We start from the raw sequence: 14,892 nt of genomic DNA, 5'->3' as shown, positions 1-14,892 counted from the left end.
ATATTAATTTCCTTTGCCATTAGAAACAATCGTTTTCAGCTAACATATATTTTAATGAGCTGCTGTTTTTCTCGTCCTTTAATGGCAGATTATGGAAATCCTAAGTATTCTCATTTTATTATGCAGGCCTGAGCTACATTTGCATAGTTTACTTTGTAAAAATTGATTCTAAACAACATGCTATGCAAAATAGTAGTTTGGGCATTTTGCATTACTTTTAGTGTGAAATTTGTGCTCACCTCAACAAGACCATTAGCACGTGGGCATGACAATGCTGTTTTTTGAGGAGTAATAGCTAACTGTGTTAAGAACTCCGCCATTGCTGATGAAGTAAACTGTACTCCATTGTCAGTAATGATAATGCAAGGTATGTTACACGAGATCAATGCGGCTGACCAAGGTTCAGCACTTCTATTTCAGAGTAAAGAAAAATCCTTTGCCTGTGCATGCCCGTCTGGAGCATGCCGCACTTTCACTCCACTGAGGATCAGACAGAAACTTTAGGGTGGGGACGGTGCACCACAAACGAAGTCAAAGAAAGTTTCAAGTATATCCAAAATGTCCTTTATTCTATAAGTTATTTTTTTAAGATTTAACCACAGCCAACACATTTCATTCCATTGGAACTTCGCCAGGGCTGAAAAAACACAGAGATAAGAACACTCAATACATGGACGCAACATACAAACTAATACAAAAAAAGGGGGCAACATATTACATATATAAAGTCACAATTTTTAACGACTTTCAGAACAACAAAAAAAGGGGAGACATATATATACAATTACAGAACCAACAAAAAGACTTTTCTCAATGTATTAAAAAGACAAATCGGGCAAAGACCAAAATATGCCTAATACATTTACACAAAAAACGAATAAATGACTACTTTGTAGAAGTGCCACCCTTACTTATCGGGTCCTACATAGGAAGAGCTGAAAACTGTGAAGCGGGAGAAATAGGGAAGAAATAGAAATAGAAAGGGAAGCAGAGGAATACTGCTGGCAGATCTATACCATTTTGTTTTTAACAAACTTTTCTCAGAAACGATAGCTAATGATTTATACATCAGTCCACCAAAACTCCAATAGATTTCACCTCAAAAAGTACCATTTGTACCTAATAGCACCCTAATCAATATCACGGGTTAATCGACCATTGATATGTGCAGCAAGCAGTTGAAACATACACCCCACTTCTATTTGTTGGTACAATAAAGTGTGCTAAATCACGTTAACTTTACATCAACCTTTGCGTTCAATTTAACTGAGCCCATCATAGAATAGGAGGAAAGAATAGTAATAATCTTACCTCCATAAAAATCTGGAGGTTTAATCTTGAGGAGAACAGTGGGCCAGTGTAGCAGCCTACAGTCCTAAAATCAAGAATAAAAAGGGTGCATGAAAGTCCCCCTGGTGTCCAGCACCAGTCATAATATATATAATTAAAATCGCAAATGATAAATAGGAGAGGAAATCAGTCTTGAGAGACTGATTTCCTCTCTTATTTATCTTTTGAGATTTTAATTGTGCTGGAAACTAGGGGGACTTTCATGCACACTTTTTATTCTTGATTTTAGGACGGTAGGCTGCTAGACTGGCGTGCTATTCGCTACAAATTGATCTAGGTGAATATATACCTACTCTCTTTCATCCTCCACTACTAGGACAAAAGGGCTGCAATATTGTTCCAGTCACTTGCAAGCATAGGTTGGGGTGATCTGAGCAAACCTCCAGTCTTTGATGGAGGTAAGATTATGATCTCGATGTAGTATCTATTGACCCTCAGTATTCCTTTTAACAGCTGCCTTATAGTAGATTGTTATTTCTAAACAGGAATGTGAGCTGATTTTTTACGCCATTCAATTTTTCACATATATGTGGGGATTTGCTGCTTGATTCCATCTAGTCGCCGCTACAGAGGTGAGATATGGAATGATATTTGGTATTGCAGGTATGGGATTATTATTATTCCGTGGGATCTACTGGTTAATGGCATATTATCCATACCTATCAGTTTTGTTTTCCATTCGCCAACTGATCTATACTAAATGCGGCCAAGTTAGAGATGGAGTGGAAGTACAGCTCCCTTTCCCCATTTTTTCTATTGATCACTTTGAATACCCCTTTTTAGGTCTCGTGACCTATCAATGCGCATGCGCATTGAGCAGAGCGAGAGATAAAGGGGCTTAAACAGAGTTTACCGAGACTGGCGATTTGATGCAGTGCATCTGCGCTTTTAACTCAATGTGCAAGCGCAATGAGTTAAAATGCGCGTGCACAGCATCAAATTGTCCGCTTGGTGCCGCCAGCAGCTCTTCCCGCTCCGCCCCCTGCTGCATCAAAGGCTTTGCGCTCGGCCTCAGCCCAGCCATTCTCCTCCCCTAATTGCCCCCTGCTGCATCAAAGGCTTTTTCATGGCCGGCAGGCCGTGCTTTCAGTTTCACGGCCGGCCGTGTCTCCTTTTCTTTTTTTTCATTAATTGAATGCGCTCACAGCTGCAAAGGTCTGCGCCCTCCGTCACTGGTAATCTCCCCATCTCCTGCCCACAATGAATGGATAACCAAAATGTATAAAACCGCCTCATGAGTGTTGCAAAGCCCACGGCCCCCCTCCCCTCCGACAAACTTTAAGAAATCCAGAAATGCTGCTGACTTCATCTGTCGTTAAGAGCCCGCAGCGTCTCAGAACCAGTGTCACCCGTTGGTATTCATTTCTGCTACCAATACCTCCTCTGCTATTCCTTCTCTGTGAAGTGGCTCTGTGCACTTCTGTTAAACCTTCTGTCTGCAGTTTCTTTCCCAGCTCCTCTCTTGATATAACTTAATACTGCAGCCTGCCTTTCTCTCACAGACAGACCAGCCTTAGTGCGTCCGCTCTCACTCTCCAGCTCGGCTGATTTCCACACTTCTTAGTCTGTTTCCTCTGCCCCTTCTCTCATCCGCCTGTAACGCTGTCACAGATATTCAGAGCTGTTAGTGTCACAGGCATGGATTGTATCTGCGTGCACAATGTTATGTTTTTGGATTGTTACTAGTTGTGGCTGCACTCTCTCTGGGCTTAGTTGGTCACACTAGTCTTGCATATTTCAGTGGTTAGTTTCTGGTATCCCCCCCCGTGCATATCGTGCACCACCATTTGTCTGCCTAGCCCTAGGCATCAGTCTTCAAAGGCTGCAGCTCCCCCGCCCGCCACAGCAATGCCGAGAGCTTTTTTTTTTTTTTTTTTTTTAGTTACGAGCAGAAAAGTCCCAGCAATTGCTCCGTTTTTCACCGTACTTGCACCACTGCCGAATACACCATGACTTCCCAGACTTGCACGCAGAAGACAGCATTATACTGGCCTGGGTTCTCATCAAGTATTTTACCAGAAAAGTCCCAGCAATGGCTCTGTTTTTTACCCTACTCGTCTCCTCTGTGCACAACCCTCACCCACCCTCAAACACCCTCACTCACCCACACACCCTCACTCACCCTCACACATCCCACTCTCACACACCCTCACACTCCCTCAACCTCACACCCCTCAACCTCACATCCCCTCACCGTCACTCACCCTCTCACCCTCACTCACCCTCTCACCCTCACACATCCTCTCACCCTCACACACCCTCTCACCCTCACACCCCCTCACCCTCACACCCCCTCTCCCTCACAATCCCTCACCCTCACCCTCACACCCCCTTACCCTCACACCCCCTCACCCTCACACCCCCTCACCCTCACACACCATCACACACCATCACACACCCTCTCACCCTCACACCCTCTCACCCTCTCACCCTCACACCCCCTCACCTCACCCTATCACCCTCACACACCCTCACCTCACCCTATCACCCTCACACACCCTCACATCCTCACTCACCCTCACACCTCACCCCCTCACCCCCTCACCCTCACACACCATCACTCACCATCACACCCTCACACCCTCACACCCACATCCTCACACACCCTCAATCACCCTCACACCCTTACCCCTCTCACAACACTCACACCCTCAATCACCCTCGCACCCTCACCCTCAGTCACCCTCAGTCACCCTCACACACCCACACCCTCACACCCCCTCACCCACACATCCCCACGCCCTCACTCACCCTCACACCCTCACCCTCACAATACTCAAACTCCACACTACAACTCCACCCTACAACTCAACCCTCCAACTCCACCCTCCAAATACAACATCCAAATACACCCTCCAACTACAACATCCAAATCCACCCTACAAATCCAACCTCCAACTACAACTCCAGCCTCCAAATCCACCCTCCAAATCCACACGCAAGACAACTACAGAACCCAAGTCCACCCTCAAAATCAAATCAAACTCCACCCTCAAACTCCACCCTCAAACTCCACCCTCAAACTCCACCCTCCACCCTCCAACTCCACCCTCCAACTCCACCCTCCAACTCCACCCTCAAACTCCACCCTCCAACTCAACGCTCCAACTCCACGCTCCAACTCCACATTCCAACTCCACATTCCAACTCCACATTCCAACTCCACATTCCAACTCCACATTCGAACGCCACCCTCAAACTCCACCCTCAAACTCCACCCTCAAACTCCACCCCTCAATGCCACTTCACCAATCAATGCCACAACACCACTTAATGCCACAGCACCACTCAATGCCACAGCACCCCACAACACAACAGCACCACTCAACGCCACAGCACCACTCAACGCCACAGCACCACTCAATGCCACAGCACCACTCAATGCCACAGCACCACTCAATGCCACAGCACCACTCAACGCCACAGCACCACTCAACGCCACACCACCACTCAACGCCACACCACCACTCAACGCCACACCACCACTCAACGCCACACCATCACTCAACGCCACAGCTCCACTCAACACCACAGCACCACTCAACACCACAGCACCACTCAACACCACAGCACCACCGCATCACTCAACGCCACTCAATGCCACAGCAACACTCAACGCCACAGCACCACTCAACGCAACAGCACCACTTAATGCCACAGCATCACTCAACACCACTGAAGGCCACAGCATCACTCAGCACCACTGAAGGCCACAGCATCACTCGGCACCACTGAAGGCCACAGCATCACTGAACGCCACAGCATCACTCTTTGCAACCAATCAACAACAACTGGTTCTAATATGTTCTCTCAATGTTTTAAGCTTTATTAGAAATGTTACAAAATAATGTTAATATTTCACTTCTGTTCTTGGATTTTCATCACAGTAAAATACACTGAACATAATCTTCCCATAAGTTATTTACAAAAGTTTAAGCTATTGCCATTATACATTACAATAACTTTTATTTAAGTATTAATTATTAAAACAAATAAAAGCCATTGTTATTTGTAATATTAATACTTCAAAGTCATGTAAATACAACACATATTGCATTAGAATGCTATAGGTGTCACGTTTGCAAAAGTAAAAAATATTGGCATTGTAAGCGACAAAGCTAGTAATTTCCCTACTTTCAATACCAACACATAAATAAAATATTTGGCATTTGCAATACCAATACCTCAAACTTTCCTAATGCGAGACCTATTGCATTGCAAATGCTTCTATTGATCACTTTGAATACCCCTTTTTTTAAATTAAGAATTGTATATGCATGTGTATTTAAAGTAATCTGTCTACAAACAAAACGTGACACATATTCTTTTACAATTTACTATTAGGTGTCTTATGATCTTGATTCTATGGGCATGGGACTGTTTGTGCCCTCTTGAGACTTTTTGATGTGAGCTCTATTGGTGTTTTGGGGGACTCATGTATAAATCATCAGCTATCGTTTGAGAGATTGGTTGAGGGTGGGTGGAAGCCTCACTCAGGAAACAACCACAATCTTTGACAGGGTGAGCCACAAAAGACACTAAATTACCTTGTGCTTAACCCTCTAGTAGCTTGGCACAAAGCAGTCACGCTTAACTTAGAGGCAAAGTTTGCAGTATTTTTCAAGCACTCAAACAGTAACAAAGTTAAAATGCAATGCAAAAAACTCCCACATTAATTTATAAAAATAGAGTAAAATGTAATAAATAGTTTGACACCAAAATGACAAAAATCCAATTAGTAGAACCAGAGATATGCAATTTCAAAGATTTAAGACAAGTACAGCACCTAGAAGCACAATGTGCCAATAGGGGTTATCTCGCCGTGCAAGACTGTTTAAAAGTCACACGTTTGGGCTGACTGTGCTGGGACACAGGATGTAAACAGATATCTGGTTAGTCCTGCTGAGAAAGTTAACTTCTACAGTCCAGTATAAAGAGTTCCATTCACGATGGAGTAGGCCACTAGGAGCAGGGAGAGATTTGGGGATGGTTGTCCCTGTAGCATGAAGAGCAGGCCAGGAGGTGCGGACAGACATCGCTGTAGCACAAAGATCCTGTCGGGCATCACGGAAGGTCATTGCCAAAGCTTTACATTACCAGTCACCACAGGCTGTTGATGCTGTAGTATGAGGTGGAGATCTCGCATTGCAACTTGTTGCTCATAGCACAAAGAATATGATTCACCAGAGCTTTGCATTGGCGAGCAGTGCAGGTGGCAAGATCTCGGAGTGAAATGTCCAGTTTGCCGCCGGGAAGAGACCAGAACCACAGGATTTCTCCTTTTCTTCTAGGAGGACCTCTACTAATGCCACACCGAAGATCAAGACCTGAGAGCCACCTCTTGGGGATCAGGGACTCACTCCAGACGATGCCAGCAGGGCCCAGGCATTCAGGTGTAGATCAGGTGTAGATTCAGGCACGTCCAGTATAGCAGGTCAGCTGGGTAGTTGCAGAGAGAGGTCGCTGGAGCCTGTTGTGTGCCTGTAGCTCAGAACAGGATGCGGTAAAATGCACAGAGTCTTAATGTCAATAAAAAAAAAGTAATAAAACAGGAGAAGCGAAGACAAAAGGTTTGAGGGGAAGACCACGGCAAGGATGTCAGATCTAACACCTTCTGACACATAGCGATGACGCTCTTTTTCCAGGAAAGCTCATGGACATTCTGAATGTATGTTGTAGGTTCTATATATGATATTTGAATGCAAACATTCCAAAACTTACTCCCCAGTATCCACAGGGTCCCTGGGCAACATCTTGAAATTACTTTCATGAACTGTTCATTGGCAAAAAAAAGTCACTTCTTATTCACAAAGTCATTGCACTATAGGTTCACAACCAGCAGCACTAGAAAAACATTCCAAAACTGCATTGCTATGCTGCCAAACTTTAAAGGCTTCCAACCATCTCTCGGCTCTCCACTGTGCCTCCCAGTGAAGGCCAAAACCTTTGTTACTGACTCATTGGAAACAATGTCCACTGTTGAGGTCACTAAGTCCATTTGAAGCCCCATTTTCACACTGTTGTACCATCTAGAAGTGTATTCTAGATCAGCATGTCCTGCCTAATTGTTCAGTAATCCATATCCTGTGATGTGACGTTGCCTCTTCTCACTGCAAATGCAATTTATCTATAAAATACTCTACTTGAAACAATCTTTTTGCACGTATAGCACCTTCTTCAACTCACATTTTGCGTCTTGAACTCATTCATGCCACCACTCTCTCAGCATTTGCAGCTTATCTATTGGCATGCCTGGCACAACAGCCTTCAAATTCAACTCAATTCCTAGGAATGTTATAATGCATACCAGACCTTTGGTTTTTTTCCTAGTCAAAATCAGCTGAAGTGTGCTATGGCTTACTCCAATACCATCAATAGAAGCTTGCACTTATTCTGGTATCTGCCAAGCCTACAAAAAGTCAATGAAGTAGTTGGGCACGTGCTCACACCCCACTACTCTCTTCATCACTCACTGCAAGAATGAGTTGAAAATTTCAAATATAGCATGTGTGACACAACAATCCACCAGCATTGTTTTGCACATGAAATTCTGACCTTTAAACTGAATGTACAAAATTACACAGGCTGTACAAGCAGAAGGTAAAAAGGCTGATTCAATGTCTCTTACCGCTTTTTGCTCGGGTCTGCAATTTCACATCATTCCAGTGGCCTCATTAATGCTGGAATAAGAAATAGAGAATTCATCCTCATCAATATAGCTATTGGCTGGATACTTTGCAAGCCATTATAGGTTAGGAATCAATCAATTACCTTTCATCTCCTTCAGGGCCACTCCTAATGTCTTAATTATGATAGACAGCAAAAGGATCTCCTCAAGGTGGCCAGCCAATCTTTCTTCCCAAATCTCCTCCCACAACTTCTCTGGTACTAGATCCCCTATTGACTTCACAGATTTTAAATTCTCACCTAATTTGTTATTTCGATGGACTTTGAACCACATCATAAATACATGAGTGAACCATTCCACCAGCTTGTGGTTCACCTGCCCGTGTATTTGTTCAAACACAGTATAGAAGCCGCTATGTGAAGTGGAGTACTGGCCTTTGGCTAGTTTCTATCTCCTATTCCTCCTACCTGCCAACCCATCTCCTCTCCCTGGCTGCCAAAGCATTGGATAAACGAATGTTTCCCGGTGCACTTTGAACACTCATGGCAAAATTTACTCTGTGACAAGAAGCATGTAGCTAGAAAGGGCTTATACAGTGAAGGTAGGTGCACTGCTGTCATAGACTAGATTGGCGCTATCAGTTGCAACCACTGCTCATTGTCTAATTTGGCCCAAGTTTTTGTTTTGTCCTGAACTCCTTGAAATGATGAAGCTATGCTAGCTTAACAAAGCGGATTAGGGCTGATTTCATTCTGTCTAAGTACTTTAAAAGTGCAGCTCACACTTGGTACTGTTTCTCCTTTGCCTTTTACCTTTCTTTGCTCCGAATATCCCTATGAAGAAACATAAATATGGCAACATTCACAGGCTCATATCTTTTTATTCAAGCTAGTTAATAGGACCACTATTAGAGACACTGGAATTCCCATAGAGAGCAGTCTCACTGTCTTAGATTCTGTTATTCCTTCCATGCCTAATTCGTTCATGCCTTCTTCATCCTTCTTCTGGTCCTGAAGTAATTCCTTACTGCTCACCATGCCAGCTTCAGGAGCCATTTCACTAGACTCTTCATATCCCATTGCAAGAAGGAAGAGAAAGTTTCAAATATGGCACTTGTGACTTAAGAACTCATTGGCATTACCTTGCACATTAGGGTCATCATCTCCTACTCTTCGGCTAAAGCAGTCTTCACTTCTTTCCAACTTCTTTTGTTGCTTGCGAGGTACAACTGGCATCATTATGACTTCTCAGTTTGACTCCCTTTGTCTAGATTTTTGTTCCACGACCCTCAACATTCTTTTTGAAATGTCTTGAAGGTGAAATCTCAGCTGTGGTCTCCAGCTCTCCTTTGTCTCATATTCTACTCTCTCTTTTCCTTTTCCTGCAACTTGACTGTTCACTACCCAATCCCCTAAACACCACCATTTTAATGCCCCATGACACTGCATCATACATCTGAGCTCTGGCCCACCTTGACCTTTGCTCACCAGGCTTTCATCTCTGCATTATCCTTCCTTGTGATAACTACCTCTTTCCTCACAGTATTGGTTAGTCTATAAAGGGCTGTTCTTTGCCTCTTTCCTCGTTCACTTGAACCTCTCTCCATACTGCTTCCCACCTTTTGCTCCTTGTCCCATCTTTTAGTACCACCACTTTGGAACTCACTATTCACCTGCCCCATCATCCCTGCTGCTATACCATATTTCTAGGTAACCATCCATCAAACAATCTTCCTCTGAAGATTTTCCATCTAGCACCTCAACAGTCATGATTCCTGATGGTTGCTACACGGGTATCCAACAACTTACTGGCACATAGCACCACAACCGATTCCTATGGTCCATCCCAGAGAACTTCAGCTGCTAAAGCCTCTGCCCCCACTCACCCCTCTATTTCTGATCTGTGTTCACTCTCCCCATGCCTCTTACCTCTCTCTCAAGGTGATGGGCTGCTTTGTCCATGTCCACCCATGCTTTCTTTGCACAGGCTGCAGCTTTGCCACCCATCTCTTCCTTTCTTATCTTTAGTGGGAACCCTTGATCCTGTTTTCCAATACTGGCATCCTGGATTTCTCCTTTGAGTGGCCTCTGTCCAATTTTACCAAACCCATTTTCCACTCCCCTCCCACTGGTGTTTACAGCCTGTTCCAGACACTTGGCCTTATTCCTTGGACCTTCCCTCTGCCTGCCATCACCATTATCATCTTCTGTCAATGGGGGGTGGACACATATGTTCTTCCTTTGCCTCTACTGGCTCGCACTTCTCACTTCTCACTTCTCAAATTTGTTCCATCTGTGGCCCTTTGATTTTTGGGGTCACTCTGGTGGGAAGTATGTCAGTCTTCTTTGCCCTTGTAGTCTCTGTTAAAGGCTATGGCCCCTCAGTCTGAGGGCCTAACTTACTCCTTTTGGTGATATTCACAGTGGGCCAGCATAGCCCACTTGGGGTGCCCAAATGTTTCCCCTTCTTAGCGGAATGACACATGCCAGAACCACCACATGAACCCCACAGCTGATGCCCTATTGGCCCTACTTTTCACTTAAAGTGTCATCGTTATGCCCTCCTTTACAGGTGGTAAATTTCCCTGCTGCCTGCAACACTGCAATTGCAGTCCCAAACTACATCATGGATGGAACTTTCCTTAAGGCTGCAGTTGTTCTAAACGCACAGATGTTTAATGTGTCCCTAGCATGAATGCTTGTACAACAAGAATGTGGCAGTAAAATGGACACCGAAGCCTAATGCCATCACACATCTTCCACAACCACAATGTTCCTGCATGGAGAGGGCTGTTCTCCCTTCTCTTCATTGGGGCATTATAGCCTGCCAAAATTTACAGTTTGCCACCACTTGTCAAGCACAGCTCAATCCTGTGGCATTGGCTGACACTCAGTGGAGACATCCGGGGAATGGAAAAGGAGACTCACTTAAAGGCTGTGCACCTCTTTAGACCAGGGATGACGGCTTTGACGCAACAGTCAAGTGCATCTTCACAGATGTGTCAGGGGTAAGAGTCAATTTGCATGGGAAAAGGAAGGTTGGCCTTTGAATGTACTGCACCTACTCTGGAAGTAAACAAAAAGAAGCTGGGAAGAGCAAAGCCTAAAATGCTGAAGAGGTAGAGCTTAGAGATCCTGTTGGTTTGGTGTGAGAACCACGCACTCCAAGCTCCTTTGGGGTGTTTGGCTGCCTGTGTTGGGTTGTCTGCAGGGCAACCCAACAGGGCCTAGCACGGCCTAGCTGGGTATGCCCAGACGTGGGTTCCTTGCTCACTTAGCCACTGGATTCAAGTGAGCCTGGCTGATGAGGGCTGTGAGCCTGAAACTGGTCCCAGGATGCTTGTTTCCGGTCCAGGGAAGACATGGCTTGGCAGGTCGGGCTGGACTGTTCCCATGAGGCACAGGGTCAGACTGATTTGCATATGTCTGAACTGGGGTGGAAGAGTGGGCTAAAGAACGGTGATGGATTAAACCCAGATCAGTTGACTGGGGGTGAGTGCTTGCACTGTTTAACACTCCATCCATCATCCTCCTTGGTTTTGCTTTGGGCCTAGCCGCAGGCCAGGCTTTGTGCCTTGTGGCCTACACCTTACTGCACATGGCCAATAACCCAGTGTGGACTTGGCTTCCTTTGGGGGGGTTGGCCACAGGACCTTGCTGCAGGACAGGCCTTGTGGCCAACCCCCACTGCGTACAGCAAAAGGCCGGCCCTGCTGCCAACCCTACACCTTTGCCATGCACTGCTAATTGCCCTACATAGTACACTAATCAGGACATCTTTTATGACATAATTTATTATATCACTACAACATTTGCAATTAAATCTTTGATGAGAAAACTGTGCATGGCAGGGGCACGAGTTATTGTTACTTGAGATAACTATAACTGGTGAATTACTGTGATTTTTAGATTTTAAAACTTTGATTTATTACTTAACATTTCACCTAACTATAATGTTACTTCTTTGGTTTCTTCAGATAGTACCTACTAGCTGTCGTCAGTGCAGTAGTTATAGTTAGGACCTAGTTTTATTTTTGACTTGGCTATAACTTTGACGTTGTTTGACCAAACTGCATGACATTTTCTCAAAACAGTGTCATGGTGGGTACTAATTTTATGGAAAGTTTGGGGGCAACCCGTGCAGTGCGACCAAGAAAAAAAATTATATAGTTATATATATTTTAAATGCTTGCAAACGCAATGGCCAAGGTGCATCATGGTGCGACATGTGTCAATAAGAACTCTACCATTTTTTAATAATCCTGCACTGGGGCCCACTAGGGCTTTGCCAGTGTTGGCATAGGCACATTAGGTGGGCAAGGCAGTATTCATGAAATGGGGCTACAGTGATATCTTGCTGTTTTGAATACATTGATGGCTTATTAATATTTTGTGCATTTGCACAATTGATTGCTGCTATTGTTTTGCATATTTGCACTTTTTAGCATTGATGGTTTATTAATATTTTGCATATTTAAATAAATGACTGCTGCTATTTTCACTCCGTACCATTGTGGTGTAATTGCATATCGGTTCACCCATTTGGTGCAACACATGAGGTTTTATCTCTTAATATAAGTGTTGACCGGGGTTTTATTGATATTTATGTAGCTGTACACTTTCCATGCTTATTTAATGCATTATTTTCAAAAATTTTGCCTTGTACATTTGTCTTAAAGCGTTTTATCGTGTGGTACTACTATGACAAGTGGAAAGTAATGAAGTAAAAATATTTCTTCTATGTTCATCCACCTAACTTTGCACGTGATATCTCACTGGCACTTTAAATGCATGGTTTCCTGTTATGAAGGCCGAAACGTGTCATGGCAGCAGTGCGTGTTGTTTGGACTCAATAAACACATTTTGCACTTAACTGTTGGGTCCGTGTTCGTCTTTCCGGCAGCAATTGGGGAGTTCCAGACGAAGTCTTTTGCATATATATACATAAAAAAATAAAAAACAATATATATATATATATCTTTTTTTGTTTCACAGAAAACACCAAAGGTCACAGGGACATTATAGTTAGGCTGACATTTCACTCCCATAAAACCAGAGAAATTCAGCCGTTATAGTTACCTGAGTTAACTATAACTTGCGCCCCTGCAATGCACTGCTTATGACCTCACATATTACATCACTCATGACATGATCAGTGACATCACTGATGACATCTCAAATGACAGCACTGTTGACATCAGTGATGACATCATCCCGTGACTGAGTTTTAAAAAAGTTTTTAAGTGTTAAATATATATAACTAAGTGTATTGGTGAATCAGTGGGTGTATGAGTGACTGTTTGGATGACTAAGTGTGTGCATGACTTACTGTATAAGTGAGTTATTAGGTGTCTCAGTGAATATATGGATGAGTGACTGGCTGTGTGATGTATCTTTCTGTTAGTTGGTGTCTAAGAGGGTGTATGAGTGTGTTAGTGGGTGCGTGAATGGGCGTAAGGGTGATTGATTGGTTGACTATCTCTATGCTTGTCTGGGTGTCTGTGTCTGTGGGTGAAGAGGTGTATGACTGCCGGTATGAATGAGTGAGTGGGTGAGTCAGTGACTGTATGGGTTAGTGAGTGTGTGTGTGAGAAGCTGTATGGATGAGTAAGTGTCTGTATGGCTGCGTCAGTGATTGAGTTCTTGTGTCAGTATGGGTGAGTAACTGGGTATGTGGAAGGCAGTATAGGTGAGCGACTGGGTATATGAGCGACTGTATGCATGAGTGAGTAAATGTGAGACTGGCTATATGGATGAGTACATGCTTCTGTCAGTGCCTGTATAGGTGAATGAGTATGTGTTCCTATTTCTATGAGCAAGTAAGTGCATGTGTATGTAACTGTTTGTGTTAGTATGTACCTGTATGATTGACTGTATGCGTGAGTGTGTAGGTATGTAAGTAGTTCTATGAGTGACTTCTTAATTGTGTTAATGCCTGTATGGGTATATGAGTGGATATGTCAATGGCTATATTGGTGACTGAGAGGGTGTATGAGTGGCAGTATGGGTGAGCAAGTGGATGTGTATGTAGATCTATGAATCAGTGAGTGGCTGTGTAAAAACTAGTATGGCTCTGTCAATGGGTTTGTGAATGGTTGTGTGGGTGTGGCAGACGGTGCATAATAGATTCTATGGGGTGTGAGTGGGTGCGTCAGAGATGATGTGAATGATGTCATCACTGATGTCTTCAGTGATGTCATATATATATATATATATACATTGGAGTCAGGAGGAAGGAGCAGTATGAGGTATTTACCTCTCCTGGGCTAAATGCTGCCAGCATTCCGCCCCTGCTAAATCGGAAGCCTGACTCTGAGGTTAGTGGCAGTATGGGGACGCAAGGGGAGACCTAATGTGCGGACAACCGGCACTTTGTGTCATCAAACCTGCTGACATCGGGGACCGTAATTACCAAACATTTCCCTACCCCCGCTATTTTCCACCTACCTGCAGTGCTGCAACACGGCATTATGGGTGCTGTAGTCCAAGGATCATGACGGACTACAACAGGTGCATGCATTCGCCAGCGGGGGAGGAGCGGTCCAGCCTGTACTACTCTTAAGGCAGCGAGAAAGGACTATGCTGATGTCACAATGTAACGGTGCTGGGCGCTGAGGAAGGCAAAGGACCGAAATGCATTCGCCGCCACCGGAACAGTTGTTTGCCAAATAAAGTCTCTCCAAGCCGTCCCTTGGGTTCCTGCTCTTTTCTTTGGAGGGAGATACATACCGAATATATATACATATCTATATATGTATGTATGAAAAAAATAAATGGTTAAAGTGGTATAAGTTATATTGTTAAAGTTATTGAGTTATAGTATGGAAGCATTACTTTTTAGTTTCCATTCTATATTTGGAATAAACTACACAAGCATTTGAAATATATATTACAAACCACACATTTGTAATTAAT

Source organism: Lissotriton helveticus, chromosome 6, assembly GCF_964261635.1.
Source record: "Lissotriton helveticus chromosome 6, aLisHel1.1, whole genome shotgun sequence".
NCBI classification, from domain to species: domain Eukaryota; kingdom Metazoa; phylum Chordata; class Amphibia; order Caudata; family Salamandridae; genus Lissotriton; species Lissotriton helveticus.
Note: the sequence above shows the minus strand (reverse complement) of the source record.